Source organism: Argiope bruennichi, chromosome 5 (genome assembly GCF_947563725.1).
Source record: "Argiope bruennichi chromosome 5, qqArgBrue1.1, whole genome shotgun sequence".
In the NCBI taxonomy this organism is placed as follows: domain Eukaryota; kingdom Metazoa; phylum Arthropoda; class Arachnida; order Araneae; family Araneidae; genus Argiope; species Argiope bruennichi.
The window spans coordinates 135,928,534-135,954,788 of NC_079155.1; the positions used below are offsets into that span (position 1 = coordinate 135,928,534).

A 26,255-nucleotide genomic window follows, 5' to 3' on the forward strand; every position below is an offset into this window, starting at 1 on the left:
TGACTGGCATTGTAGCGAACTAATTTTTTTTTTTTTTAAATTCTGCCCGAAGCAAGCATAATAAAGGCGTATTTGTTAAAAATTGATATATTTTAAGCTTTAATCTCCAAATAAATTGTACTGAATTGTATGAGATTATGAATATTGAAAGATAAAGCATATTTTTAAATATATAATTTATATTGCAATAAATGAAGCATCAGTAAACGAAGTTAAAAATTTAACGGTGTATTATTCAAATTATTTTTTGAAATATTTCAATTGTCTGCGGATTGAAATTCTGAATGAGATTTGAACTCTGAGCAGGTTAATGCAATGCCTCAACATCCATTCGATTCCCGATATGTGAAATGAATTGGAATATCAAATTCTATGTAGACAAAAAATTATCCCTCATATTTAACAAGGCTTGACTTTTCCTTTTTACAAGAATGGCATGCATTCTTTTATATTAGTAATGAACGCATCGGCAGGAAAAGTGAAGCGTCAAAGTGTGCGGAAACTTTTAATTGTTTAATGTAATGATTTGCAAGTAGTTAAACAATTCTAATATTTGTACTATTGTGAATATGTGAGTGAACCGGAGAGTGACTGTTGGTACATGATTTTTCCGACATGGTGTGCCCCTAGAGAGGAGAAGGGGAAGGAATGGGTCGGACCGGACATAAGACTGTGTTCAGGTTTCGAGAATTGGCTGCTTGTGAAGCTGGATAGTGAGTGGCATAACAATTAGTCACGACAAATATTGTTTATACGGCTTAGCTCTATGGTAACAGCCTGGCTGTAACAAGACGTATGTTTGAATCGCAACACCACTATAAGGATTAAAACGAAATTTAGTATACGTATTCCTTAGCAGCTGAGAGGACTTTTTATTCTGTCAAAAGGTTTCTACGACCCTATAAAGGGGAGGAGGTGATATAAGGGTAAAAAAATTTTAATTTTCCCACCATAAATGTTGAAGAAGTCTTTGTAGAAAATTTTCTAAAATCTTAAAATTTAAGCTTTATAGTGACATAAATTTCCTTTCTAAAAGACCATTTCTCTAATCAGATTTTTTTTAAATGTTGCACATTTTATATTGCCTTTATTTTCATTTGAGGTATTAAGTTTTATTACGTTTATCAATAGCGCGGTTTTCTAGTGTTGTCAGTAATTCGTCGGTAATTTTTTTTTCATTTGCTTTTGTTATACAGCTGTTTTAGTTGGATTTTTTATCGTGTATTTTTGAAACGACGTATTAAATGTAAATACAATCTTTGAAACGACGTATTAAATGTAAATACATAGACAGAGTAAATATACGACCTACAATGTGTTTTGCTTTAATAGACGCCGGTGTATCCGCAGATACAGTTCATAGTAACGTAATAAATTTTACTGTTAGTTATAATGCCCATTTTACATTCGTATGTGCTTAATTTATAAGTGTTCAAGAATTTTTAGCGCATTTCAAACCTTAATTTAAATCTGTATTTCTCAAGATACTTAAATTCCTTTTATTTCATTGTGGTCTATTTTGGGTTCCAGAAAAGTACTTGATTTTTCGTTGGATTCTGTAAAAGTCCTTACAAATGTAGTCGAAATGTGTTTTTCTAAGAAGGAAGAGAAAACCAGTTTGAGACTTGGTATTACCCGGACTGTTCCGCAAATGTAAAAGAATGGATACTGATGCAGTATCAGTGTCAATTTCTTGTCTCTTCTTTGTACTTTCGATTAATAAGGGGATAAGTGGGGGTTGAAGAGTGAATCCAGCTGTATTACCACAGCTTCCAAAGAATTTTCAAAAGACTTTGAAGCTGGAGATAATACTTGTTACTCCATTTAATTTTTTGAACGATTTTTGTTATAAGTTGTCGAAATTCGATGGAAGTATCCTATATCAAACTCTAAATAATATAAATTTATTGCAAAGTGTAATTTGCCAATGCAAGAAAATATAATAGAAAATCTATTTTAATAGAATTTAACACCGTTTTTCGTATAATATGGCTCGCATTTTAATAGATTTAATGAATTTGAATTATCCAGGAATCTAAATTCTTTGATAAAAAAATTTTTCAAAAGTCGTATCTGAAATATTTGGGATTGATAATTAAGATTCTGATGATACTATTCCATTGAGAGGCTATAGTTGGTTTTTTTCCGTTTAATCAAGGAATTTTCAGGTTAAAAACATTGAAAAAGAAACATGTATAGAAAAATGTTTGGTTTCTGTTGGTCTGAAAAACTGTTGGCAGAATACAGCCAAATCACGAAGGAATTGACATATTGGACAATTTGTACATATAATTTATTTATGAGCAAAAATTGTAATCTGAAATAAATAAAAAAGAATTTGAAAATAGAATACATTACTGAGGAGATTAAGGTTTTAACATTTAGAATTGTTGGAAACTGAGTAGATGCAATCTACACTCCAGTAGTTTGTGAACAAATTTATTGTAAAGTCAGAAAATATGCGAAATTTTAAATCTATAATAGAATTTTAGAGGTTGACAATTTAACAGAACAGAATTTTTAAAAAGTCTTTTAATGTTTCAACTGTTTGCAGTTCGTTTGGTTAAACGTAACTGAAGATTTGTGGATTTTTATCTGTCCCATGTGCATTTCGGTTCGTTCTGCCAATAACTTGGAAAAATAAGGCTGCAGACTTTTTACAAATGATTTTTGTTTCATCTCGAGTGTGAATGTGCTAGCGAAGTGAATATACAATTTTAATTTGGGTGAAATTCCATCTAATAGTTGGTAACCAAAGTGTAGTTAACGGTAGTGGTGCTTGTATCGTAATTCAAAAGAAAGCTGCAGATTTTTGTTCGACTTTTTTTTAAATGATTGTTTCGTCTCAAGTGTAAATGAATTTCTGAATAGGTTTCCTTTAGATCCTTTAGTGAATGCAAGAGTTTTCTTAAAGTTAAAATACTAGCTTAACTAGTTAACTGCGGAATTTAAAGTCCCTCAAGTCAAGTCAAGCCAAGCCAAGCAATGACGCATATGCATGTCGAACGTAATGCAAAAATATGATTTTATTAGAAAAAAATTACATTTCGACCGTGCCAAAATGATTTCTATTGACGGTTATACACATCAAACGTATTTAACTAGTTCAATAAGATTTTTATTATGCGGAATCCTAATATATCATTGATATTGATTTGGTAAACTGTCCAAACCGTCTATATAAGCAAAAGCATGCAGTTTGTAAATTATGTCGGTATGTATTAATGAATACGATGCATTAACTTGTTGATCCGGGATCAAGGACGTCTCTTAGAGCAGCAGAGCTGCAGCATCCCCTTAAATAATTTTTACCGGTTGTGTTTTCTTTTATTTCATTTGCTTACTTTCAAGTCTAGGGGTTCGAGTTCTGTGCTTTTTTTTTACATGCTTGAGACTTAAGATAAGCTAAGAAAATGGGAAGAAAGCAGTGAAAATATAAGACAGAAAATGAATCAACAAATAAGACAAAAGAAGGTGGAGGTAAAATAGAATGGATTGCCACAATTAATTTATTTATCAAAATAAAAAAAAGCAATTCTTTATCCCTTAGAATTGAGGTATTAAAGCTGTAATCAGATCAGACCTAGCGTGGAGCGAGACCAATTGATCTCTCCATTTCCATCAAAAGTACCCATCTCTCCATTTCCATCAAAAGTACCCATCTCTCCATTTCCATCAAAAGTACCCATCTCTCCATTTCCATCAAAAGTTCGTCTTCGTTGTCTCGGTGTTTTTGCTTTTTCTCAATGGCTGTTCGGTTTCGATTCTTGTTGCCTCAACAGAAATATTTCTGATTTATTGAATGTTTATATCCTTTTGTATTAGAAGTCTGTCTAATAAAAAAAAACAGTATTTAGATAATTTTTTGAAATATTCATTTTTAAGGCCGTATTTGTTAAGTTTTAAAAAAAAATTGGGACTTTTTGGTAACTTTGGTACTTTTTTTTTGTATCAGTGCTAATCTAAGAAGCTAAAATCTCCCGTTTTGTCATCTCTACCTCCATATGTGGTTATATTGCCATTTTGATCAAAGTTTGTTGAAATTATATAATACAGAAAAGCGTAATTATATATAATTATACTAGATTATATATATATACTATATATAAAATTGTGCTAGATTATTTTTCTGGATTTAATATTAAAGTGAAAGAATATCTATAATGGAAACTTCAGATTTCTCTTAAGATTAAGTTTTTAAAAATATGAGCAGAAGATACGGGAGAAATCAGTTTTCATTAATTTTTTAAAGGCATAAGTGACCCCAGCATACTGGTAGTTGATTTTTATTTTACATAAAATAAATATAATCTATAAAATTAGTTCAAATTGAATTTTATCAATTCGAAAACCTTGCACAATTTGTGCTTCTTTATATAAAACAGAAAAGCATGATTCGTCAGGGAAAAAATAATTCTTCGTATATTTACTCTTTCCTCTTTCGTATTATTTTCAAAGTTTTCAGTTATGGATTAGAAATCTTTTCTAGAAGAATTTACTGGATGTCCTCAATGGTTAATTTAGAAATGGGTGCACGCTTCAATTGTAAAAATACTTGTCCTGAAGTAAACAATTTTTTTAAAACATAGTTTTAGTCAATATATGTACAGGTAAATAAGTTTCAAAAATATAATCTTTTAAATTTCCGTAAACTGCCCTATTAAATAAAATATTGCCATAATATTTTCAGTTCCAATTTTTGCAACTAAACTTGATATGGATATTGAAGCTTTGAATTTTATACTTTAATATATGGTAAATCAGTAAATTCTGCTTATTATTTACGTAATAATAAGCAGAATTTTTACATCATTCTTATAAGCACATATTGTTTATTTTTTCGCGTTGTTATAGTAATTGAAAATATTTGTTAAATCGGATCACAACTTCACCATGTCTGGAATCTTTTAGAAGCCGTTAGTTGTGGGAAAATCCAAAAAATAAAACGATGAACTATTTAAAGATTATATTTTAGTATTTGCATATAATATGTATAAATGTCTGAAAATTACTTCTCGTGGGAGTACGGATACAAAGACTCGTTTATGAGCAAAATATAACTTGTCTGGCAGAAGTGAGATGAGAGATAACTTGCGATAGTCATATGGGAGGAAATCTAAATAAACCAAAAAGAATTGTGAGTAAGCTAGTGACATCACTTTCTAAATGAATAAACTTAGAAATGCGGAACATCTCTGTATAAAATTTATCTTCTCAAGAATTGGATTATTGAAGGGGAGATGGATTAGTTTCACAATCAGTCTTAGCCATCCAAATTGTTATTACGTAAATTAATCCATAATCTTTAGGATTAGACTCAATAACTTTGCCTGCTCGTTTTTTAATTCTAAGCAATATCTTTGATAACCGCAGCGTTATTCAGTTGAATTTTTTACGTCTACATTGTACACTTTTTCCGCGATTGCACGAATGATATATAGGCAAGGCATTCCTGGATTCCCTGAAATCATGAAACCTTTTTCAGTAAGTCTTGCCAGCAAGAACTCGAAACATTGAAATGAATATAATCATTGAGAGGACTGATAAGAACCTATCCGATAAGGACGTTAGCAGAGGTGAGACAAAGTTATTGGAGTTGTCACTCAAAGCAATGAAAAATATAGGCTTGGTACAAGATTCTGTTTCTATGGTGAAGATGATGAATTTCTCAAAAATCAAATATATTTCACGATTATCGCGCATGAGATGGAACTTTATGGATTTTACAGCTGCTCTCCACTGGACAAATGTGTAAGAATGAATTTAGCAGATTTAGAAATTTTGTATTTGCAATACGGTTACTGCCACAAGCTTAAAGATAAAAGCCTTTTTTATTGAGGATTTCCAGATTTTTGTTTTCTTCAAATGAAGTAAACTTTTTATCGGCAATTGGCAAAGGCTTTGAGCGATGGATTTCAGAGTTGAAATTTTATAATAAAATATAAATTAACTGAGGTTATCTGTTGGTGGCTTTTTGTTAAGGGATTTAAAACCTGCATTATTTCACCTCTCATCGTCAATGATACGGAAATTGGATGCAATAAATTGAATAATATCCGGTTTACCAATGGTAGTTTTAACTAAGGACTGTGATAGCTTTCTTATCTTAAAGGAATTGTTTTTGTTTTTTTATCAGAAATTCAGAATATGTTTTAATATAATTGTTTCATTAGTTAAAAGGCAAGAAATATAATTGAATTTTTGAATATTAAAAACAGTTTCATTTTCTTGAATCATTGAAGCATATAGTTTTGAAGTCTAACTAGTGATTTTATTTGCTATTGAATGATTTAATATTTATTCTAAACTACTCAAAACTGCAATTGGCGGTATTATCGCCATTCATAGTACTCATTAATGCTTGCATATTAAAATAAGCAACAAATTTCTATAGATTTTAAGAATCTAATCCTACAATCAGACAAATTTTCTTTTCTGAACTCGACTCGTGTCTATATGCAAATGTTGAATCAAAACCAGACTACTCATTTTCTAATCTGTGAATTCTGCTCACATTTTTCCCACAGATTCAGACTAATCCAATGATATATGTTGTGAATTAATGCCAATCTGGCACGATGCCTTTTATTCTTAATAGTTTCTATATCTTTTGCCGTTTTTCGTGAAACCAAAGATAATTTTTTGGAATAAAAGGCAACAATACTTAAGCGGATAACTTCCAGTCCTAGGTAATTTAGCCGGTGCTGTCGCAAGATATTGTCGCGCTTGTGGTCTTTTTAGCAAATATTTTCAATTTAATATGTTTATGAATGAAAAATTCCAATAAATTAAACGATGCCTGATGAAAAGATATTTTAATATTTACATATAATATAAGCATATTTCTGAAAACGCTATTTGTGCAGTGCAATTACAAATACTCGTTTAAGAAACAACTCGGAACCTGCGTTTTTTAAGAGTAGGGGGATAGATTGCATTACTTTCAGGTCATCTTGGCTTCTTTTTTCATTCAGAGTTTAAGGAGCACCAGCTTCGAGATAGGGTATCTTCTGTCAAGGAGCCGACTGTTAAAAACTATGTAATTCGTGGTTAGCATGGACTTTTACTATACCTGTGAATCTTCAACTGAACTGCAGGCTCTGATGAAACTGGAGGGGTAAGTGGAAAGGTGAATACTCAGTCACTGTGAGAGCTTAATCTTCAGGAATGTACGATTGAATTGAAAGTAATTCTGAAATTTTGGAAGTTTCCAGGAATTTTTCATTGTTTCTGAACTGCTAATCACAACGGGTCTAGTAATTAACGATAGGTGTGAAGTTATGAGAACTCTTTCATTAATGCATTAATCCGATTTTTTTATTCTCATTATTTGTTAAATTGTGATTGCTTTTGAGACCTGAGAATCCATTTGGGGGGTGGGGTATGGATTTCTTTAAATACCTCCAATTAGTTTTTTTTAAATATCTTTTGACATCAACTAAGCTATTTTCGTCTGAATATGAGTTGTTTAGCTTACCCAGTTTAAATTCTAAATGTGGTCTGTTACTTTTTGATATGGAAAATGAATAAAATTCTCTTCTATTTTCTTATCAGGAAGGTTGTATGCTATTTAGTGGATTGTTATGAGCGTTTATCTCACAAAACCAGATGGCCTTTCTCTTTGCTAATGTTCAGGTGTTTTTCCTTAATTTGTCGGTGATAGAATGTCTGCCTTGAATTTTATACAACGCGAATTGCATTTGCAATACTAATTGGTATGGTAAAACCTGACACGGTTAAAACACGTTCTAACTATAGTTGGAATTCTGTAGGTTTCGATTAGTGCTTTTGATACTGAGGTTTTGATATTGGGATAATCGTACATTTTCTTTTAATTTTCCAAGGATTGTATAATAGCATTCTTGTCAATAATTTCTAAGTCGAAAAAGTTCTTAGTATTTTAAATAATTGTAATCCCTTCATTCTCATTTCATCTTTACAATAGTTTGAAAGAAAGAATTTAGTAATTATCAGCGATGTTTCTTCTGGGGTACCAGACAGTATGAATTCGTCTTTTCTTTATTTCCTGTTTTTCAGTCATCTTAATTCTATCTTATGCGTTTTCATGTTTTATTCTGATGAATCATTTGTATAAATATATTCGGTGACCTGAAGATTCCGAAAAATATTTTGGTTCGTGATGTTATGGTCGTCTGAGACATTAAGTTTATTTCTGAGACTGAGTTTTCTTTGATAGGAATTTCATCTAAAGCTAAATATATAAACTGTAAAAAAATAAATAAAAAAAATAAAACTAGTAATAAAAAAATCCCCTGAAGATTGCGGCTATAGTAAACATGACACTTAGGGCACGCCCATCGAAAAATAAATTCAATAAATCGTGAAAATGAAATTACCTGTGCAATCACAAGAAATCACACAAGACATTAAAGTTTTCCAAATTATCATTTACCTCTTGACTTTATATTGGAAATATATTTCCTAGTAAAATGACTTGTTTTAGTAAATTTCATTTATCTATTTCATATACAGTCTCTTATGTTTCCTTAGTATGGCGCTTAGATTTCCTTAGCATGGCCCTTTGTCCTATAATGAAGATAAGTAAACCTTCAAAATGCATTTAATTTAGATCGATTGGATCGAAATTTTGGTTGGTCTGCAATTCCTGTGAAACACCAGTTTCTGTGAATGCCAGTTCTCATCTTTGAAACAGATTGACATATTTAATTCTATAAATGCTTATTTCGAAATTGGATTGTTTTGAAATATAAAGCAATCAATTTTGAGGTTTGAATTTCTAGCAATGCAATAGTATATTTACTTTTGCATTTAATATAAGGGATTGACTTCAAAATTAAGAAAATTTAATCAAATAATGAATATTAAAAGCTTTCAGACTTGCTTTTATCAGCAAACTACGTAGTTGAAAGTAATATTTGTTAATTAAAAATATGAATCTTACCAAAAATTGTATAATGTACTTAAAATTCGGTATATTTAAACCTAATTTGTAGGTTTCTATCATTTTGAATAATGAAATTCATAAAGGGAAACCTTGCTTTTTTGTCCAATTAGAAATGAACGTGGTAACTAAACGAAATGAGTTATAATTTGATAGATGACTCACCTTGTAGTGCAGATTAATATCGGATTCTGAAGCAAATTCTTCAAGCAGATGGCCATCTGTCAGTCTGTATAATCGCATACATGTAACCGCGACAATCCAAATGCAAAACTGAGATAAATGAATTTGATTATGTCATTTTGCTACTTAAAATTGTTAATTTCTTTTTTGATCAGATGGAAAAATGGCATAACCGATTTTTTTTTTCTGTGCGCTGTTAAGTGCAAAACGCTTATGGGATTCTAAAAATAGAAGTCTTGAGTTCTCGTAATCTTGACGGTCTTGCCCAAGGTTTATAATTCTTATTGGGGGAGGGGAGGGGGGTTGATAACATCTTTAACGGCACTACAGTTTTTTAAAAATGCGGGCGTGTTATCGGATGTATAGTAGAAGAAAATACGGATGATGTTATAGTTATTAAGGCTTTATTTTGTGCAACTGCTCCCAACGGATTACAGCATTTCAATGTCCAAGATCATATTTGTTATAGGTGGCGCTCTTACATACCATGACATAACAGTGGGTTAATGCATGAAATGCTCAGTGATATTTCTAATTAAAACCACCTGTTATGAGGGATGATTGGGGTAAATTTGTTTGTTTTTTGTGGCGACCTTGACGAGCCAGATGTTTCATTGCTTACATTAAGTTGCTCCTCGCCGCCTGGAAGGAGCGTACTTCTGGGTTTGGTATCGAAATGGATCAAAGAATTATGGCCCGATTTTCGACAGCTTCGGCAGATGAATGTGGATTTGCAGGGTGGATTTCTTATGCAATTTCAAACAGTTCTTACAAATGTTATATTTTTCTAAAAGTTCAATTCTTTTAGAAGGACTCAATTTTAAAAATTCAGGTCATCTTTGCAAAAGATGTTCAATTTTACATAAAATACATGGTTTTACATTACTTAGTTAATTCAAATTAAGGAGAAAGTTTTTTGGCTTATTTATATTGCGCCTTGAAATTCTATGTGGAATTTGTTATTTGTAGGGGTTTACCCTAATTGATCGAGTACTTTCGCTCTTGATTCTAAAAATTGCAAGAGCTCCTTCAATGAAGGTATTTGTTTTGATTGTATGGACATTTCTTGTCAAGTCTTTCTAATGTTATATTTACTAATAGAGCATTTAAGTTATTGCATTCTATATTCAAACTTTTTAAAGCTCTGACTTTTGTTTATTGTATCTGATATTTTGTAAGCCTTTTGCAGACTCAAAATTTAATTTTTCTAGTTGTTGATATTCACATTCAAAATATGCTACAATTGCTCGCTTATTTTCAAAGCGTTCTTTGAGACCAGCAAATAGTGACTCAAATGCATCGTCACTTGTTTCTATAAATTTAGCTTCACCTCGGAGGGCATCTTTTAAATAAAATAACTTTTAATCATTCGTTAATTCGGTATTATCGTTTATTAGACACATGAATTGATTTTTGAAATTATTGAATTCTTCCATTTTTTTTCCGTAAAATAGTGGTAAGGGAATTTCCGGAAGTTTCGATTTTAATTCAATATGATCGATATAAGCTTTCAAATTTGAATTTTGATCATTTTTATTATGCATTACATTTTCCTTAACTTTATAATGAGAGAATAAGCATTTCAAATTTACCACTATCTCGTTTCTTTCTTCTTTGATATCCAACAATTCTTGATCGCACTTCTGGATTAGTGTTTCTTCTTCGTTGATTTCTAAATAATCCTTGAATAAATTTCTAATTCATTTATTTCTGGCAGCTGAATATAAATTTTTCTTCTTCAACCGTTGAACTACTTTTAACAAACCTCTTAATACTTGTTAATTTGGCTTTTATTCTTCCACGTATGCTATTTAACTCTTTGGCTGTTTCAGCTTTATTTTTATCCATATTTTCGCTAATCCGTCTCGCTAGGGCCAGAATGGAGAGGTTCAACAATGACGGACCTTTTTAGAATTTTAAAGATTTTGTTTCTCCTCTTTCGGGAGTTCCTTTGAGCTTTGCCTTTCGGCGTTGCTGCTACATCTATCAATTTAGAAATCTGATTGTTTTTCACATATACCGCTTGAGGGCGTTACAAGTAAGAGGCGGAGCAATATGCTTACGTAACAATGATCTGATTTAGCAAATATTTTCATAGTTATATTAATATATATTGGGGAATAATTCAATGCCCTGTAATGTGTAGGAAAAATCAGAAGTAAATTGCTTGATTTCAAGATTACATTGTGCATAAATATCAAAATATATACAGATTTCTGAAAACACTGATTTGCAGGAGAGCAATTACGAAGACTCATTAAGAAGCAGTTCTGAACCTACGTTTTGTAAGAGTGCAATGGTAACTGCGGGTAGATAATTTACATTAATTTCAGCTCATCTTTTTACACTTAGATGACTTTTAAAGAGCATCTACTTGCGGAAAAAGTATCTCTTGTGAGGGCTGATTGTGGGAAGCTTTGCACTTCCAGATGGCATGGGCGTTTGCTATACTTGTGGTGGGAGAAATGAACTGGATCGTTAACTGAATTACAGGCTCTGATGAAGCAGGAGGGGTAAGAGAGCTTCATCTTCAGGAATAGAAGAGGGAGACGAAAATAATTTTTCTGAAATTGTAAGTTTTCGAGGATTTCCTATTGCTTCTGAGAGGCCAGTCGTAGCAGGTCTAGTAGTTAACGATAGGTATAAAGTTATAAGAACTATTCCATTAGTGAATTAACCCTCCAACTGCTTATCCCGATATTTCCGCGGGTTAGCAATCAGTCCATTGTTGTTGTTGCATCCCGCGTTTTTCGAAGTTTAGTGTGTCTTTTTACGATTCGATTTTTATTATGTCATATTATTATCGTGTAATATATAGTATCAAGTCACTTTGTTTGAAAATTTTTTTAACTTATTTGCGAAGAACGCATCTAAATATTGATTTTAAAAAATTACGTAATCAGAGTATCGAGCAGTTTTTCTTTATTTGTTTTTTCATTATGATTGCATTTTTTAAATACTTCCAAATATTTTTTATTATATTTGATATCCAGTAAACTCCTTTCGTCTGGTTACGAGTTTTCAGCTTTCTGTTTGATTTCCAACCTTGGTCTTTTGTTTTGTGATATTTTGATATGGAAAATAGCAAAATTCTCTCAAATTTTCTTGTTTATCAAGGAGGATGTGTATTTTCTAGTGGAATGATAAGTGCGTTTATACCCACCACGAAACTAACTGGCTTTTCTTTTTACAAATGCTTTTCTGTTGTTTTTCTTTAATTTGTCAATGAATGGTGGAATGCCTGCTATTGAATTTGATGCAGCGGGAATTGCATTTGCAATGCCAATTATTATGGTAAAAACTGGCACTTTTAAAACACATTGCAGTTATAATTGAAGTTCTGTAGGTTTAGATTTGTACCTTTGTTACAGAAGTTGTGATATTGTAGATATTGAAATAATCATACATGTTTCTTTAATTTCTCAAAGAAATAAAAATTAAATAATAGCATTTCTGTTCTGTAATATCTAAGCCCATAAATTCCAGGTATTTTAAAGAATTGTAATCTCTTCATTCTTTTTTCATCCTTACAATGGTTTGAACGAAAGCTTTTAATAATTTTTAGATGTTTCTTCTTGGGGCGTCAGACAGTACGATTTCGTCTTTTATTTCCTGTAGTTCAGATATCTTAATTCCATCTTACGCATTCTCCTGTTTTATTCTGATAAATTATTTGTATAGATATTTTCGGTGACGTGAAAATTTTGATAAATATTTTGACGGGTGATGCTATGGCCATCTAGGACTTTTCTTTTATTTCTGGGACTGATTTTTCTTTGATAGGAATTTCGTCTAAAGCTAAATATGTAATTATAAGAAACTATAAAAAAAAACTGGTAATAAAACATCTAAAGATTGCGGCTGTAGTAAACATACCTGACACGTGGGGTTCGCCAATCGAAAAACTAAATTCTTCAGTAAGCGTGTAAGTAATTTAAAGTAAAGCGTGTAATGAATTTAGCAGTGTAATCATATGTCATACAAGTCATTAAAGTATTACAAATTACCATTTACCTTTTGACTGTATATTGAAAATCCAAAAATTTTTCAAGTAAAATGACTACTTTTACTTAAATTTTTCTTTCTCTCTCTCTCTAATACAATGTCTTATATTTCCTAAATTCGGTGCTAAGAATTTTGTCCAGTAAATCCTTACATGATACTTGCAGGATAATTGCACTTTCACAATTGCATTTAATTTTGACCGATTTGATCGAAATTTAAGTGATCTGTAATGTCTCTGAAAGCCATATGCTACTTCCATTTTTGAATCAGACTGACATATTTAATTCTATAAATTCCTCTTTCGGAATCGGGTTGGTCGAAATATGAAGTAATAAATTTTAATGTTCGAATTTTTAACAATTCAATAGAGTATTTAGTTTTGCGTTTCATAATGTAATAACTTCTAAAATTAAGAAATTTAAATTAAAACCTTTTGATGTTTATTATTTAAAGTTGCTTTTATAAGTTGAAAGCTACGTAGTTGAAAGTATATTTGTAAATCAAAATATGGATCTTAGCAAAAATTGTCAAAACGTAAGCATAGAAAAGATACAAGTCGATTAAAATTCTTATTCCATTTATAATGTACTTAAATTCGGAGTGAGATCTTTAAACCAAATTTGTAGATTTCTAACTAATTTTCAATCATGAAATTAATACAAAATAAGCTTGCTTGTTTGCCCAATTAGAAGCGAGCAATAGTAGCAAAACGTGAAGAATTATAATATCCTATTTTTTTCTTATTCTTATTTTCTTATTTCATGTTGCTGGATTGTACGAAATAAATTGTTGAGCATAATAGAAAATTTCGAAATACTTTTTATGTTAATCCACTTAATTAAACAACTTATTAATTTAAAAATAATCCTAGTTTTTGTAAAGAAGCGATAGTAAATACTCCAGTATACAGCTGTTCCATTTTTACGTTCTCGTATATGATATATGCAAAGAAAATCGAACATGAGATTTCCTTCCCCTCACCCCTCCCTCCAACGTTGGAATGACGTCTATCTGGCGTCTCTCTGCTGCCGGTCACCGAACACGATAACACAAAAGCGTTTTTAATGGTTTAAATTTTATGTGTGATCTTAATACGAATTTTTAAAAAATTCTACCGAACTTTGCTCTACATCGACGCAGAAATTCTGGCTGGTTGTCTGTCTGAATGCAAAGGTGGTAATGTCACGGCTTCGGAACCGGAAGGTTTCAGGCCGATTCCACCGAAGAACCATCGTGTAAGTGAGCCTGGTGCACGTTAAATCCGTCAGAACCAAACGTTCTCCCACTGGAGTGGTGCGGAAGTTTGGAGAGAGTAGATGTCGTCGTAATTTCTGTCTTCATCTCAGGTGTCGTCTTCTGACCGAGGTTCAAAATGACGAGGGCAGTTCCGAAATAATCCTGGTATTGCTTTAAAACTGGATGTTAATTTATCTATACTGTCCTAATGCAGGTGAACAAAATAACTAAACACAAAGCGATAGATAAATTTTAATATGCAGATTTTGTATCTGAAGCATAAATTAGTATCAAAATTTGAACCAAATCTGTCAAAGCTTTGACCGTCAATCGATCAGTACATTCACATGCAGGTAAATGGGACGACTCCCAAAAGCAGAGGTTTATAATTAAATGAAATTTGGTATGTGACCTTGTGACTAAAATTGTCTTTTGTAGAGTCTGGATTTTAATCGGTTAGAAAAAAAGATGTCCGATGTTTTTCTTTACTGTACCATGAAGCAGAAAATCTAGTTGCTGAAAATAAGAATCTAGGTGCTCGTGCGAATCGCGGTGTTACCGAAGGTCAGTAATTTTATAAAGGGAGATTAATATATTATTAGATTAGAGAGCACGTGGATAAGAAAGGAACAGTCCCATTCTTCTTTGTTTTTGGCTACTGCAGTTTTGTATCTTTGTGTAAATGTTTAAATTTACACCATAGTTCTCCCAAAAACGGCCTTTTATCGAAAGAAAAAATATCTATTTTTGTAATCTTAATTGCTAACTTTAAAAGTTGTTTCCTTTCATCATTTTTTTAAAAACCTTTTTACCTTGCCTATAACTACCAATAATTAAATGCCATGTTTCAAAATCTGATTTTAACCCTCCAGTTGCTTATCCCGTGATTCCAGAGGACTGAGAGTCAGTCCATTTTCAATTGCGTCCCGTGCTTTTGGAAGTTTAGAGTGTTTATTTTTAAGATTACAGACCGTGTAACATAAAGTATCAATTCACTTTATTTAAAACTTAAATTATTTAAACTTATTTGCAATAGTAATAAATAGTAATTTTAAAAAATTACGCAGTCAGAGGGTTAAAAGGAATATGACCATTTCTGATTCAAAATCCAGCAGTGAAACTCTATTTTCAGTCTTGTAATTATTGTAGGGCTCTATGAAACTGAAATCTAAAATTATTTGAATTCAGTATCTTTTTTATTTCTTTTTGAGAATATGTTTGATGCTAGGACTAAGCAATATTTTTTGTAAAATCACTTTTCACTATTTGCAAAATCACTTTTCGTGAAAGCATATTTTTAAGTGCCTAGTGTTTTGTAATTATGAATACGAGAAAATATTTTTAAAAAGATATTTTTGGGCAAAATTCGTTTTTATGTGTATTCCACCTGTCGCTTCAAACTGGAATGTTTAACATGGGATGACAAACTACGTTCGTCTTTTTTCTATTTGAAATGTATGTAAACTAGACTTAAATTTTCCTATGTATCAGAGTGATTAACAAATATAGTTATACTTGTGAGGCAAAAGATTAATCGTGAAATAATTTTTATTTAATTTTTTTTAGATTAAGGCCTTTTGAACCTTTGCACTCTGATGGCTCTTCTCTGGCACAAATCAAACCGTTGCATCATTTTGACGTTTCATATATACAGAGGTTAAAAATGTTTCCGTACGCAGTTATGACTATTAATGAAAGTTTAATTTTTGACACTAAGTATTTTGTTATGAAAATGAAAATTTGAAAATTGGTTTAACACAATTTTATTTATCATTTATGAATTTTTTAAAGGAAAAACTATGGAGAAAATTAAATACGTAAATTGAAAGAATCGGAAAATGCCACTAATAAGGAACAAAAAAAGTTTCCGTACGGTATTTGCATAGTACATTTAAGATCTTTTTTGTGCTAGCCAACTTGCATTTAATGATCGGTACGCCTTCCTTTGAGCTTTATCACTTCTCTTAAACGTTGTGACATTACCCCCACAAGTCTTTGTGTCAGATATTTGTTATCTCCGTAAAACAAATATCTGACACCAGCAGCACTCATACACCCCCATACCATGTTCCCGCCATCACCATGCTTCACAATTCCATATAAATTCCTAATTAACATATTATGCTTTGGTTCCTCCAGACCATATCTCGACCATCTGACCTACGGATATTGAATTTTGATTCATTACTAAAAAGGACTGATTCCCAAAAATATAGAAGCTTGCTTATATGCTTCTTTGTAAATTCGAGACACTTTTTTCTGTTGCTGAGATTTATAACAGACTTCTTACGGGCCGCACACCCATTATAATCCTTTTTTCAATCACATTTCTCACCATTTGTGCTGCGACTTTAATGTTGTAATCAACAATTAAATCAGTTGCAAGTTGAGGTGCATTAATCGGCGGAATTACATTGCCCCTTGCACATGCTATTTCTTTTATGCAAGCAAATTGACTACACAGGTCTTCTAGATCGATCTCTTGCTTTTAAATATTTACTGCTCACGGTATCTTTTAATAATATACTGCACTGTAGACTTTGGTTTGTTAATGATTTCTCTGATTTTTTTCATAAATAACCTATCTTTTTAACAACCGAATCACTAACTCTCAAATGGATTTCTGAACTTCCATTTTAAGACGATCTTCTACAAATTGTAATTAAACAACTGTTATGTCGTATTCTTCACTCTGACAAGCCATCAAATTTCGAATATTTACTGCTAGTCAGTTATAGAACACGTCAGGAAGAATTTTCATATTGCGTGCGGAAACTTTTTTTTTGCATGTTACTTCATCAGTTATCTTAAAACTTGCAAAAAAAAACTTGCTGCGTTTTGTAAAAATATAAATTTATTATGAAACTCCCTTTTAAAGACTCATATTAACCATATATAAGTAGTTTACAAAGATAAAAAACAAAGTTTAGAAATTATGCTAATTTATTTTTATTTTTGTCTTCCACACGGGAACTTTTTTTACCTACTGTATATATATTTCAATTTTGATTGTTTGAATATTCAAGAGTAGTAAAATGATGTAGAATTAATTTTTCGAGGATATTCTATTAAAACAATTGTGTTTATTTTTCGCAGAGGTTAACAAATAGATGTATATTTATGCATCAAGTTACTTTTATAAATGCAAATGGTTAATTTGTCAAATTTAATTTAAGAATTATAATAAATTCCCACTTTTATTGTTACAGTGTGGTAAGGAATGCGATGCTATATTAAAGTGTTATTACAGGTCAAATGTTTTCACAATCTTCTTCAGTAAAATTGGATTAAAAGGTGGAACGAACTGGAGAATGCACTTCTTGCATAGGTTTATTACTCTCTGAGCCATGGCTAGTGCTTAAGTATTGTGGCATAAAATTCCTGGTTAAGTTTTAAAAGCAATAATGCACAATGATCTCTAAATATCGGGCAACGTTACTTTAAATGAAAGTCGAAAAAATGATGTTATAGAACACCATGAATGTTGACCAATTTTCGAATCGTTGTCAACCATAGAGGCTGCTCAGTACGTAGCAGAAAAACCGGAACTGTTTTCTGCAGTCGATTTTTAAATCTTTAGAATAAATGAAACTTGGATAGAAATTCGCGCTAATGTTGAATAAGACGCGTGACAAGCGTAAAACAAGTGCAGAAAAAAAAATGCGAATTTCAACCTTCAATTAATTACTATTGAATTATATAATATCCCGTAAATAATGGTCAGTTTACTGAATACTATCCAATTTCAGTTTCTTGAATTTTTAAATAGTTTGTAAATTTGAAAAAATAATTACGATATCATCGGAAATACTGGTAAAACTGACCGCTTGGCCGATACACTTATAAAATTTAACTGGTTTGATCATGGTCGTAAAAAGGTTAAGTTCATTAATTATAAATGGTTTATTAAAAAGAACGGAAACAATGTAATAAAATGATCTGAAAATAATTGAAATTTCAAATATAATCCATATATCGTAAATGGCCAACGGTCTAGTAACGGGATGTGGCCTTTTGTAGTAAAAATCATTAAAAGGAGAATTTTTTTTAAAAAAATTTCGGGTTTGGTAAATTTTAAATCTTCTCATTGGCAAAATAACGGTTATGGGAATAAGAAAACGATTAAAATTTAGATATGAATAAAAAGCCAAGATTGGGTCTCAGTATTCAATTCATTGCATAGTTGCAATTCAAGTAAACACGTTTCGAATGCTCAAAACATAAAATTCAAAATATACCATCTATAAAATCACTTGGCAGTAATCGCAGATCTTTTAGAATAATATGGCAATTGATTGTAAGTAAATTTTTAAAAAAATAACCGCACTACTTGAGCACGAACTTGATTCAAGGATCGTGTGTATATGTGATATAAACATAATTTTTTTTTTAATTCTGAAATTCCAAACTTCAATTAAAAGCAGGAAGAATAGTCGCATTTGTGATTTCTTACTGCCCTAATGTTGAAAGTTAAATGAAATTATACTTTATTATAAATTCTGTTATATGTACGCACTCCCGCTGGAATGTTAAGAGTTGGCAGAAATTCGAAATGGTGTGCATTACTTTTCCTTGCCGCGCGAAATTTCCATTAAAGGATAATATACGTTCCAAATAAAATTGCAAGGTGGGAAAAAAAAGGAATAATTTAGAACTTTAATTTAAATTGTAATACTTTTTGGATTTTGTGGAATACTTTTTGGAATACTATGTGGATTTTTCTCGATAAGCTGGTAATTCAATTAATTAAAAACTTGGAGAATTGAACAATTTCTCTTTATGGACAGTTTAAAGGACCATTGAAACTGCATTTCGATAATAATTTTATTTAAAGTTAGATGTAATAGAGGTTCGAAGTTAATATCCAATACGAGGTATTAGTCATCCGTTGGGAATCCATGCATTTTCTCTTTTATTACCATCTAAATGCTAGATAACCTGAAGTGATCGAATGGAAAATGTCTTCCATTACTTCCAGCTGAATTCTCCTCGATTATTTAATTATTTATTCGTTAATTGAAACAGAGTCGATAGAGACAGTGGCTAGGTATATATATGTAAAAAGGCAATTTCTGATGTTGCATTCATTTTTATGTTCTGTCTTGATCGTTGGTGGGGGGGAGGGGTCGATTTAATTTTCAGTACCGTATTCACTTCGAATTTTGAAATATTTATATGTATGTAACTATTTTGAAACTTCAAAAGCTAAAATGTTAAGACAAAATTATCATTTGGTCCGGTTCCTACATATCAATTTACGTTCATTTAATTATAAGAATATATATATTTGAAATTTTAACTTTGATTTATTATACCACGAGAGTCGTATTATGAACATCGAAAATGTGATAGAATTTCGTCTATCTACATCGCGACATAAGAGCAAAATGTTTCTGTTCAATGATTTTACTATGACATTTTGATAGGGATTTTTTGGACACGTGCAGACATGGGAAGGATAATGTTGAAAAGAATATAAAATTTTTTATCCCTTCGTTGTTATGGAATCGGCAGTTTTACTTCGAATGTGTTATAATTCAATAAACAAAGCAAAAAGTAAGAATTAAATCAGGATGCAAGAGAATGTTTCGGAAGAAAAATAATGTGGGCTGAATTAAGATAAAATTAAGAAATCATGTTTTAACTAGATATCATTACATATATATATATATATATATTAGCATAAAAATTTAAGTCTCTTGTAAAGCTTAGAATAGAAATTTACATGGATTAAATTAAAATTATCCGAATGTCCCGAAATCGGTATGAGCGCCATTATTTATAATTTTATGCATTTATGAAAAGAATTTTGTGTTCTTATGAATAAGAATATAATAATATAGTGATTTCTAAATTATTATCCCCAATGTTAAAAGAAATTTTATATATTTATTCCATTTAAAAAGCAAAATTGCATTGCATTACATGGTAAGCTTTATAAGAACACAACTTTTGTGTTTTGCTTTCATAAATTGTAATCAATAATTCATTCTCTTTGTTCTCCATCGTAGAAAAATACTAAAACTTTAGAGGATTTGTTGGTGAGTAGAAAAAACTTCCTCAGTGTAGCTTCATACATTCATAAAAGCAAGCTGGCTTGCAAATGAATAATTAATTTTTTTTTTTTTTTTTTTTTTAAGAAAGAAAGAGATGAAGGTGATGGTATCTTCTTTTAATAACATTATACCGATCGAAAGACTACGAAACGTATTGTTTGATAGATAGCCCCCCCACACACATAGAATCTAATTTTTTTTTTAAATCAAAAAACTAAATGGGAACGTTGATTTGCATCTTTAAGTATTGTTCTGTTTCTTCAATCATGTAGTTAAATTTGTATCTCTCTTCCTTGGCGTTGATTTAATTTTAGTTTGTTCAGAAAAGTGTTTGGAAATAACGTCGCATCTTAATTGCCTTCATAAACTTTCAAATTGCCAAAAAGGCATTTATATCCAGATAAGAACAATGTGATTGTTTTGAAATTGCTTATTTAAAGAGGTCTTTTAATATTAAAATTTAAAGTTTTGAAAATCTGGGAATGCAGTGATATTTGTAATTGCCGTTATCATCTATTCAAAATCTTTTTTCATTGAATAATAAGTTGCTCAAGTTTCAAAAATATGCCTTATAAATTTTTAATGCAAATAAAATCAAAACACAGGACCTTAGCTTTATTATAATTACTGAAAGGAATAAATGTAAAACTGAACACAGATATTTGCTATTTAAGAGCAGACGATTGTTTCGTCGTGAAAAGGATTTTAACCGGACACGTATTCTGTCTAAAATTGTTTGCTTACTGCCGTCGAGCTCGCACCTGTTGTGCACTTCTTGTATTTGCTTTTATGTCGATCGCTCTGTATGAAGTTTATCACATTCAGGGTTGGTGTTCAAGAGAAGAGGGTTGAGGATCATGTCTAACAGGGTGGAGATCAGAAAGAAGGCTCGAGATATAGAGCTTTGGGAACTAAGGCAAATGCTGCAGGTAAATGAATCAATTAATTACTATACTTTCTGGACTGAGGAATATTTCATGAGTGTTTTCCAACTGATTAAAAATTTTCAAATTTATTCTTTAAAAATATATCTTTTCTGTTTGAGGTGGAATGACTCGAATTAAAAGTTTTATCTGAAAATTTCCGTTTCGGAAATATGGAAACAATCGGTGGAGAGTAATTTTAGGCAACAGACATTTTTCAGATTCTTTACATATCTTGTTAGTAGTTTTGGTGCTTTCAACAAACTGGATGGCATGCAAGTAGCATAAGTTCAGTTTTGTTTACATAATATTCCATTATAATGATCAATAAATATGTAAAATAATATCCTGCAGCATAAATTCCTTTCAAATAGCATTGAATATTTCAACAATGCGCTAGTTTCTCAAGGCCTTTTTATATTGTTAAGAAATTCACTGAATTTTTCATGAAATCTTTCTATGCTGTTTTTATTGTTCGAATCTTTCAATGTACCATAGAAATGTTTCATATTCTTTTGAAAAAACTGGTGTAATTTCGCCAAGCGTCTTATTTGCAGAATATGCATGGATTAGAAATTCTTTTGCAACTTCTTTTTACTTGCATTTGCTGAATGAATGCGAAAGGCATCGAGTCAAACTGGAGAGTATTTTCTTGGTTGGTTTCTCATTGGTATGAAAGAGATAAATCCAGATTTGTGATTTGCGTTTATTTTTTAATCCTCATCGGCTTAATCTCAATAAATGTGTGCCATTACTGTTCGCTGCCACTGTCTCTTCTGTTCCATTATAATGCCTTTAAGGAATGGTGTCTCTTGTAGTTCGGATCTTGGAAATATAGATAGGATAATTCTTTAATTGTCTCATTCACATCTCCTTTTATTTACAAGTAAAAGTTTGTATTTATAAAAAGTGTTGAGGAAATAGAGTTCCTTTAACTCTTTAAATGGCCATTTTTTTAGTCATATTATGTTAAAATATTTTTAGGCTTGAAATTAGAATAAGAAAAGGGATTCATGTAGCTTATTAGATAAATTTAATTTGATTAATTAATTAATTTGGTTATCAATAATTAAGTAACAAATCAAGACGCATCATTTTGTCTGAGATAAAGAACTGAAGTATCTAAGTTTCTGACTTACTAAAAAAATTGTCAGAACTTATGCCAACCTACATAAATTCATACAAAGATTGATAAATTTGGTGAGAAGCATATTTCCCACTGCCCTAGAAAGGGTTAAATTGACAGAAACCAGCATAAACCATCAAGAAAGGCTTTCTTTCTATTTACTTTTATGGATTTAATTTTTATTTATCGTCTTTTAATTCTATCTTAATTGGGAATCTATTTTTTAAAAATTTCAATGTGTTATTCGATACGCTTGAAAAGATTATTTAAATTGAATCTGCCTATTAAAAATTTCTGGCACGAATATTAAAAGAAATGTACATACTTTGAAATAGAATCGGAAAGGAATCGATTATAATATTGGTGGACGCATGCGACTGAAATCAAAGTAAATTTTTAAAAATATCGAAAAAATGTACGCAAGTGAAACTGACATCATTATAAAGGTAATTTTTAAAAAAAATTTAGTAACACACACACACACACACACACACAAAAAAAAAAAAAACATGGAATACTTCTAGAAGATATGAGCATCAGTTTTCATAAGCGAGATATAGCAACCATCAATCAAGCGGCGGTTCAGCCTGCTTTCGCACTCAATTCAATTGGTTTATAACGTCTTGACTTCTTTTATATGTTTTTTCCTGGGACTGTACACCGTATATAATGACACAGCAAACCCAAAAATTCTAATACTATTTTGTTTTTCTATTAATTATTTGAACTCCATAAATTGAAAATTGCAGCTCCGTTAAAATGCGAAGTTTTGAATTAAGTGCAGCTGTACAAACGTTCAATAAAGTAGTCTGAAACCTTTGCATGTCGCTTTGTTTACATTAGACTGTTGCCATTCGATGATAAGTAATAAGAGTGATTTCTATGACACGTTAGCGTTATATATATATAGAGAGAGAAAGAGAGAGATTCTGTTAATTTAATTAAATGAAACTTAAAGTGATTTTTTTTTCATTTAAATATCCTTAATATATGCATTGCTTCATTAGGATCCGAGTATTGATATTTTGAATGATGTTGATGCCAACTTCGAGAAAGACCCTGATAGAATAATCACGGAACTTGAATTAAAACATAAAAAACCTCAAAACGATTTTATGAATAAGCTATCTTTACCCAAGTAAGCATCTTTATTATTTTTAGTTTTTTTTTATGGCTCTTAAAACAGAAAATTATTTTTATATTTATGCAAAACAATTTAATCTCAATGAAAATCAAAACTGTTTCTATACATTTGAATTTTGAAAGATTTTCAGAACACATAAAAGGTGTTATTTCTTAAAAAAGCGGATATTTATTTTAACATGTAATCAGAAAGTGGAGTATTTTTTGCTAAATTATTTTGTTATAATATAATATTATGTATGTTTTAGTGACTTAGAATATCGAAGCAGCGCTTAGATATTTTCTTTAATTTTCTTTTTGATTTAATATATTGAAATATGCCAGATTTTTTTTAGTTCATTAATAGTGAAGAAAAATGCCTCTAAAATGCAAAGAACGAAATAGACAATGTTAATCTAGAAATCTTTTGTATGTATTAGTTTATTATTAGTCTTCCATTAATAAATAAATTTTACATTAATCATATTTTGTTTGCATTTTTATTTCCATTATATCGCTTTTCCTAGTGAATTTTTATGTCCTTCGTGCTTTTCCTCTCAATATCTTTTTAGTATACAAAGTGTCTCAAAAACGTTCTAGTATTATAGTTCCGTGTCTTCAGCGAACTCCACCCTCTCAAGGATCAGTCGAAAGCAATAACAGTCCTTATCATTGTGACCCAAATTTCTCGCTGTAATTTTCTGACTCGATAGATTTAATGTGGGTATATTTATAATGATGCACCTAAATGATGCAATTTAATGAACTTTAAGGAATATTTACTATTATTTTTAGTTTAAGGATGTAAGAAATGTAGAGATATTTTCTTGTAAAACTGTAAAGAAATTATTGATAATGACAACTAACAACTATGAATATTTATAATTGTATACTATTTCTATCTTGTTATGAAATATTTTATCCCTGATTAATTTCAGCTTAAGGTAAGTGTTTAAAATCTGATCAAACTTAAATTTTAAAACTTTAATAGACATTTAATATATAATTAAATGCCTTGCTGTCAGATTCATAATGTAAATAGTATTAAAAGTCAATTTTTCTTAACATTTTCTGCATTAAATTTTTTAGAAAAACAATACATGATTTCAATTAGCATATTTTTGGCAAAATAAATGAGTTACAGGGTGACAACAAAATTATTTAAAAAATTCAATACATATTAATTCTACAGCATCAAATCTTTCAATCACAGATAAGGTTTTTCCCTATGTCTCAAAACAGTAATTATATCTCTTATTAATATACTGTATGTGAAATACACTATTGTTCTCTTTTGCCTTATTTGACGATGATTATAATACTGTAAAGGGAATCGGTATCATTTCAAAACCAAAAAGTACCTCAAACATTCAAATCCGTCATACAAACAGAATACTGCAATATTTTTAAAGCTGTTGCATGTGTGGTAAAATCCAATTAATATAAGGTAGCTTGATTTTAAAATATGTTCTAATATTTATCACAAGTTTACATTTTCTTTGAGAAACATTTACTATTTGTAACATGCGGTTCAAATCTTCAAATTATGTGGATCTAAAGTATACAAAAAGTAGTTAAAAGAATAAATGTTAGTTGCGTATTACACGAGTGTGACTTAGAAACATAAAAAGTTTGAAAATTCTAACGATAAATGATTCTTTGAGACGCGAAATTGATTAATTAAAAGTAAGAAACCAAACGGTGAACTAGTACCGCTCTGTGAAAGGTCTTAATTAAGAAACCAAACGATAAATTAGTAGCTCTACCTGTCGGAAATGTCTCTTCATAGAAACGACGAGCAAAAAGCATTAAATCGAAAATTTATTCTTCAAGAAATTTCATCTATGAGATAAAAAGCACGATATGGATTCATGAAAGAAATTAGCCATTTCTTTAAAACTGGAATGAGTCGTGAACTCTATTCTAAATAGCTAATTTCATAAATTGATTAAATTAGTTTAAAAATCTGATTCTGTTAATGACCTTCCAACAAGTTAAAAGAAGAAGAAGACAGGTTAAAAAAAGTAATATATTTCTGGATCTTGTTTATTATTTTTTAGCGCAATCCTACAAAATAAATTCGTATTGCACCAAAAGAAACATTTCAGGCATCTAGGACTGACACGTTTCAAGGAGACCTGAATTGTGTGCCTATACAGAACAAACTGTTCGGACTTTTCAAGCATTGTTCCTGAGACAAGAATTTGAAATTGAGATTCCCCGTGGAATAAGTAACGACAATCATCACTTAAATCGGATTTGTTCTTATAAATCATCCTTTCATGGCGTCGGAAGGGGTAAAAATGCAAGTAGTGTCCGAGTCTGAGAATTCGAGAATCCATAGGTAGTTCCATAGATAAAGTATATAGCGCTAAGAAATTTAATGCTTAACGAAAGATATATAGCAGAATTTCACTTTTACACTAGCAATAAAAATTATGTTGCAATTAACTAAGACAATTTGCCTATAAACTTATACTAATTATTTACAAACAATAGTAGTTTGATTAAATATAATATTTCTTTGCTTAATGAATTTTCATAACCAGGGAACGACGCCATATTCTGCCTGCAGTTTTCCATCCACATTTATTCATCTAAAATATTTTTCAGAGGTTCTGAAGCTCCGAGGGAATTACGAAGAAAAGAATTTGTTTTAAGAAATTCAACTTTAACGTAAG

The 26,255-nt window shown here is 30.6% G+C and overlaps 1 protein-coding gene across 1 annotated transcript in view; it reads left to right on the forward strand.

Moving 5' to 3' along the window:
* LOC129968124 (sterol O-acyltransferase 1-like) overlaps nucleotides 1–26,255 on the forward strand; it is a 114,808-nt gene that overhangs the window by 64,439 nt on the left and 24,114 nt on the right. The window contains exon 3 of the mRNA XM_056081945.1: nucleotides 26,188–26,250. The gene's annotated coding sequence lies outside the window, so the exon portion shown is untranslated. The remainder of the gene's footprint in view (nucleotides 1–26,187; nucleotides 26,251–26,255) is intronic.